Below are 7,500 nucleotides of genomic sequence, written 5' to 3'. Positions count from 1 at the left end.
AGGGCAAGGGGAGTGGACGCTCGACAGGGAAAGCAAAGGCGAGGGACCGGGAGTGAGCCAGGGGTGGAAGAGGGAAGGGGAAGCAGGTAAAAGGAGAAGCAAAAAAGCAGGGAGAACGGAAAATCGCATAAACAGGAGCTCCTGTTCACATTAAAAGGTGTGAAAATAGAGAGACAACAAACTAACACAGAGGGTGAGAAGGAGAGCGTGAAGCAGCATCAGAGGACATAAAAGGAATGAAATGGAGTCACCAGGTAGCGAGAGTAGAAGAGAGGAGGAAGAAAGAAGAGAGCCCTTAGAGTGACAAGTTACAGGAGTTGCCATAACTGGAAGTCGAGTAGGGGGGAGCAGTAAAATGATTGGAGAAAAAGTAATATATAAATACTGAAGTAACTGAGGTCTATCTCTCGACGCTTGTTTTTACAAGTCTCTCTCCCTCTTCCACTCCTCTTCTGCCTCTGTCCACATTCCTTTTCCGTCTTAACCAACGTCGTATATGCAACAGCACACATGGCAACGCCTCACGCCTACATGGTCTCAAGCACAGGCAAACCCCACGGATATTTAGTCTTCGCCTAACACCACGCCCTGACCGCCGATCTGCTTAATACCTTTCCGACTACTTGTACCGAATTACTTCCTTCACTCTGACCACAAGTATGCTTGTGCTGTGCTCTCCCCGCCTCGCTCCCCTTCCCTGTTAGCTCTTGTTCTCTTCTGCCTCTTCCTCTCTCGCAATTCGTTTTCCCTCTTTCGCCTATGTGCCAGCCCCTCACATTCCCAATTACATACCACTCGAAACCCAACAACCATCCGCAACCCCTCGCAATGGTCGCAATGGTTTCCCGCCCACCTCATCAGCCTGACCCCGGCCGGCACCTTCGTGTCGCTAACCCCCGTGCTAAATTGCCGGCCACGCGCCCGCTCCCAAAATCAATGTATACCGGTGAAGGGGAGGGCGAGGGGGAGGAGGAGAAATGAAGAGGAGATAGGAAGGAGGAGGGAAAGGAGGAAGGAGAGGTTAGGAGGGAAAAGGAAGAAGGGGAGGACGCGGAGGACGGGAAGGGGGTTATGGTGCGGAGGAGAGAGAGAAGTAAAGAAGGGGAGGAGAAGAAAGGAGAGATGAGGATGAGGATGATGAGGAGGAGGAGGAGGAAAAAGAAGCGGAGGAGGAGAAGGGGGAGGGGGAGGAGATGAGGAAGAAAAAGAAAGGTGGAAGGAGACGGAGAATGGAAGGTGAGATGGGTAGGTGGAAGGGGGAGAGGGGGAAGGAAGGTGGAAAGGAGAGGGGAAAGAAAAAAGGGTAGAGGAGGAGGTTGGAGAGAAAGAAGCGAAAGGGAGGAGGGAAGGAAGGAGGAGGAGGATTTAGAGAAAGACACAAACAAACAGAGAGACAGACAGACAGAAATAAAACACACTACACACAAACACACACACACAAAAACAAACAGACAGACAACCCCCAACAAACACACTCAAGCACGCACATGTAATCGTAGAGCCGGAGGGTTTGGGCCGATAAACACATCCCTCGAACAGCTGTGTTGTGTTGTTTGGTTCCCTTTTAGCCGTGGTCACTCCTGCCACACCCACGCCTATTCCCGGTCTATAAACACCAATTATATCCGCCTAAACGTTGTGGCTTTAAATTGTGCCTACTCGGAAGGATGGACTTAATGTAGGTTCAGGGTTTGTAAGTCTGTGCTGGTTGGGTTGTTTGTTTGTTGTCAATCCGTTTCTCATGTCTTGGTGGTTTGTAGTCCTTTGCGTGAAAATAGGAAATCAAATTCGTCCTATTCGTATGTGTCAATTTTCCCTACCACTCGGCATTTTGTGCTTCCTCTCCGAGCAGCATGTACAGCATATAACTACAGGTCAATATCTCACATATCACGCCAAGCACTCCCTCGCCTCCCTCGCCTCCGCCTCCCTCTCCCTCCGCGGTGACCTACGATTGCGATAAACCGATATTGTAAATCAATCTTGGAGATATTACGTTCAAGTGACCATAAAGTAGATGACTCGTGTCCGTCTGTCCGGCGCTCTTATTTATGACTATCTCTGGAGGGCAGGGGTGGGGGAGGGAGTTCCTCGGTGGCTATCAGTCCGTCGCTGCCTCCCCACCCCTTGCCCCTGCCCCCTGCCCTCTAACCCCTGGCCCCTTCCCTTCGTCTCTTTGCCCTCTTGCACCCATTCGATCCATCCACCCCGACCCACACCCCTCAATTCTCCTATTAGTCCCGTTCTCTCTCTGAAAATAACATACCCTCACTGCAGCCCATGTAACTATCTCCCCATTCGGTGATTCATTTCTAATCTGCCCATCTACGTCACGCATTTCCCTATCGGCATCTCTGCCATGCACATCGCCCTGTTATATCCACCTAAGCGCTTCCACTAGGCATCTCCTGGGCATGCGAATGCTTCCCCGAACCGTTTCCTAGTGTCAAGACTCGACCCTCGTGTGCCGACAATCCTCTTGTCCCGTTCCTTCCCTTTCTTTCTCTTTCTCTTTCTCTACCTGTCTGTCTGTCTGTTTGTCTGTCTGTCTGTCTGTCTGTCTGTCTGTCTGTCTGTCTGTCTGTCTGTCTGTCTGTCTGTCTGTCTGTCTGTCTGTCTGTCTGCCTGCCTGCCTGCCTGCCTGCCTGCCTGCCTGCCTGCCTGCCTGTCTGTCTGCCTGCCTGCCTGTCTGTCTGTCTGTCTGTCTGTCTGTCTGTCTGTCTGTCTGTCTGTCTGCCTGCCTGCCTGCCTGCCTGTCTCCTCCTCACACCACAATAAGGAAAGTCAAGCATGGAATTCTTGCCCCTCAAAGCCCCCATAAGTCACACATGCTTTCTTTTAACCAATCCCTTAATGTCTTCTAGGAATTTCAAGAAATGCCACGGCCAACGACTACTAGCTTCTTACAATCAAATCGTTTCGTCATGTGGAAGCTTTGCCTCCCCAGCCTATCATTATCGTTGTTTTATTTTGAGTCTCGCTTTATCTCTTTTCTTTGCCGCCTTTATTCACTCTTTCTCTCCATTGTGCTTCTCAAGAAGACCCCGATCCTTCTACATCTCGGCGAGGATCTCTCCCTCTTCCTCTTCCTCTTCCTCTCCCTCTCCGTCTCCCTCTCCTCTCCTTCTCCCTTTCTTTCTCTTTCTCTGTTCTGTTTCTGTTTCTCCCTTCATCATCCACTTCATCTCTCTCTCTCTCTCTCTCTCTCTCTCTCTCTCTCTCTCTCTCTCTCTCTCTCTCTCTCTCTCTCTCTCTCTCTCTCTCTCTCTCTCTCTCTCTCTCAAGACGCACTTTATGCGCCATTCTCCCCCTCAGCCTAAGGGTCCCTAGTACTCCAACGCTCTCCAACATATGAACCCTGCCCCTGCCGCTTCCCCCTTCACTCCTACACACCATGCGTATTTCCGTGACCAGCACAGACCAGAGCAGACAGACCGAGAGACACATAATCCCCTCACCCCTTCCACGGCCCATACCCTCCGCCCCCTCACCCCCCCCCCCTTTTCCTCTCCCTCCCCTCGGCGCCGTCCTCACTCCCTCCCTGTCAAAACAAACAGCGGTCAGGAAGCGCCGGGATGCTGCCGGAGGTCGGCGACGGTAATGTAATGGAAAGAAAGAGAAAGTGAGAAAGAAAGGGACAGCGCCCTCCACTTCCTTCCTCCCTGCCTTGTCTCCCGCCCTCGGCTGCGATCTCGGCCAAGCGTCAACACTGAGGCAATATATGCATCAATAACAATAATATTAATCATCAATTATACAATATTACTATTTATACTAAAACAAATTATACTAATGCTAGAACTACTTTAAATAATAATAGCAAAATAATACCCATAATACTAATACTACTACTACTGCTACTACTACTAATAATAATAGTAATAATAACAATAATAATAATAATAATAACAATAATAATAATAATAATAATAATAATAATAATAATAACAATAACAATAACAATAATAATAATAACAACAACAATAATAATAATAACAAAACTTTTACATAAACAAATAAACAATAATTAAATAACAATAACCGCAAAAATATTATACATGAAAAACTAAAACACTAAATAACAAAAATAACAGAATTCTCTTTTTGCTACACAATGACGTCATAAACAAAGATGCCACATACCATCCTCGGGGCGGGGCATCTCGGCCCGACGCCCCGGCACCAAGACGTCGTTAGAGTCTACTCTGGCTCAAGAAAGAAATGTGTAAGCCTTGGGGTGTGAGTGCGTGTGTGTGTGAGTGCGTGTGCGTGTGCGTGTGCGTGTGCGTGTGTGTGTGTGTGTGAGTAAGTGAGTGAGTGAGTGTGTGAGTGAGTGAGTGAGTATATGAGTGTGTGTGAGTGAGTGAGTGAGTGAGTGAGTGAGTGAGTGAGTGAGTGAGTGCGTGCGTGCGTGCGTGCGTGCGTGCGTGCGTGCGTGCGTGCGTGAGTGAGTGCGTGCGTGCGTGCGTGCGTGCGTGCGCGCGCCTGTTATAATTTGCGGTGTTCTTCCAGCTGTAGTATTATAGACCGGTAAATCTGTTTTCTTTCAGTGAGAGTAATTCAGACCGCTGAGTCTGTTATTTTCACTTATCTTCGGAAAATAAAACGGCAGTTTCTATGAAGCACATAGCAAAGGCAATGTCGAAATGTCATCTTTGATAACCGATAATCTATTACGTTTAAGATCAAAAAAAAAATACACAAGTAAAAAATACTCACTCAGAAACATCAACGGGAAAATATAACTCGCCAGACATACTTTGAGACCAATGATCACATAAGCCTACCATCACCTTTTTACCTTCAATTTTGTTTTACCAAAATCTGAATGTAATCACAGACTATAATACCAAAAATAAGAGTATCTCTAGAATTCATGAATAAAATAAAATTCCATGAATCTTCTCCAGGTTTATCACTGCCAATATCTCATCTGTCATTATATATCATACGATTTGAGTATCAGCACTACTCACTCACATGTCATGACAATCACTGAAGCTGGCAGGAATGACAACAGGCTGATGTTTGTGCTGTTTGATTGTCAAGTAGAGTAGCATGACGAAATCCTCTTTCACTTACCTGAAAAAAAGAAAAACATGTTCACTTATAAAGTATGCAGATTATGGTTAATATGATTACAGATCCTTATCATATAAAAACTATTTTCTTTCCTCGATTAGTTCTGACACATGGGCTATATAGCCTAAAACATACACGGTAAATCTGAGCAAATATCTGACAGATTCAACCACATCTCAATTATCTACACACACACACACACACACACACACACACACACACACACACACACACACACACACACACACACACACACACACACACACACACACACACACACGCGAATTCCTCCATCCTCGCCGCCGCCGTAAACGATCCTCAAAAACGCGGCGGCGCTTTCATAACAGCGCCGATAATCTTTGAATTTCATCCTGGCTTGTGTCCTCTATCTCATTTCTATATCATTAAAAACGAAAAAAATGCATATATCAATTTTAAAAAAGGATGCGAGGTTCTTTCCAAAGAGGAGGGAGGGGAGAAGAGGGAAGAGGAAAAGGGTAAAAATTATTTTCCTTTTCGACTGCCTGGAGGCCTTCTTACAATGCCATTTTTCCTAGCCGTGTTCCGGGGTCATAATATTTACATCGAATTCAGGAAGGAGGGCTCTCATACCGTTATCCAAAGGCAAAATTCCCTCGTTCCTAACAAGCAATTATACAAGCCAAATATTTCACCTATTACGTCCATGAATAGTAATGCACTGTGGAACTATGTTTATGGAAGCCAACGATGGCAAACCCCAACTCACATTCACATTCCTTATTTTCAGGCAATGCTCCGCATTTTTTCAACAATGCTCGAGACTATTACGACAGGATCCATTTCATAGTTCCATAGTCCAAGTACTTACAGTAATTCACCATAAAGCACTTCATTTTTCCATAAAAGAACTATAGGCGAGCTCCCCCTCACCCAAAAGATGCATATGCACATGCACAACAATACACACATGCATCCGTCTACATACGTAAACTGCATACACACATGGAAGACAAATATATGAACGAAAAATAAATAACGAAAACATAGCTGTACTTCCCAATAATTCCAAGCAGGTTTCGTCCCCTCTCGCGGGCCATCTGGCCATCTATCACCATTTGCCCGGCCATGGTTCACGTAGAGGAGGCCGATCCATCACTCAGCCTTCAATCCATCAAGTGTCACGCGTCTCCATTTGTCCCTTGAAAGCCCTTCCGGCCCGGCCCTACCCTAAAACATCGTTTTTTCTTCCCTTTACCACAGTTTGTTCGCAAGATACCTTTAAGGGCAGATTTTACCTTGAAACAGCTTTCTGACCCTTTATCGCCTTTTCTTTCACTTATTCTACTTTCCTGGCTTTAGTAGCTATTCCCTTGACTCTTCCTTGGCTTTAATCTCCCTCCCTTGCCCTCTGATCCCATAATCCAATCCTCTTCCTTCTCTAACTCGTCCTCGAAATTTATTACATTATTTGCCTTCTTCCTCCCAACCCCTCCCCTCCCGCCACAAGGGATCTAACTATCTAAATTATTTCCCCCCTTATCTTATTTCCCCTTCCCTTTCCCCTCTTATCCCTTTCCCCTCTTATCCCCTTCCCACCCACTCCTACGAGCTGACATTCTCCCCCACGACTGGCGCTGAAACTACTTCCCTCGCCGTCACAGGGACAGAATCAACCGCCTTTGCTCTGGCCATATGTAATTTATGCCCCTTACGTATGCCGCCGCCGATGCCGCTGCCAATTCCAAATTCTCCTTCCGCTCCCCCCCCCCTCTCCTCCTCCTCCTCTTCTTGCTTTATCCAACATTCTCCATCTCTCTCCTCGACTCTCAAGACCGGCATCTTTACTTATCATAATGCCTACGCTTCTATTTTCCTGAATGTCTGTAGTACACGCTTGCCCATCTACATCGAATCTCCCGAGGCACTAATTAACCTCTTCAACATCGAACAGACTTTCCTGTCCAAACATGGCCAACTCACCCGTCGTTCCCTTCGCTCGGCCTCATGAAGCAACGCATAATCAACCAAACAAAATATATATAGGCCTATATATATAACGCGCCAAAATCAACCGATAAAGCTGTGAATTTATATAAATACAGAAATAAAAATAAAGATAGTGATGGTGATGACCATGACAAAGACGATGGATGATGACGATGGATGAAGATGAAGATGAACATGGACATGATGAAGACGAAGACGGAGACGACGATGACAATGATGACTGATTATAAATGATGATGTCATATACATTTCCATCGAAAAAAAAAAAAATCCAACAGCGCTCACGGCGTCTCCTCCTCACTGGGCTACTAGATAAGCTGCACCTACTGCAGGCCTTATCATTCAAGAAGGTTCCTTCACTCCTCGCATGATATATTAAGACGCCGCTTCCGCCCTAGCCACCCCTTCCTTATTCCCCTCCACCAGCCT

This window comes from Penaeus chinensis, chromosome 42 (genome assembly GCF_019202785.1).
Source record: "Penaeus chinensis breed Huanghai No. 1 chromosome 42, ASM1920278v2, whole genome shotgun sequence".
Lineage (NCBI taxonomy): Eukaryota > Metazoa > Arthropoda > Malacostraca > Decapoda > Penaeidae > Penaeus > Penaeus chinensis.
Note: the sequence above shows the minus strand (reverse complement) of the source record.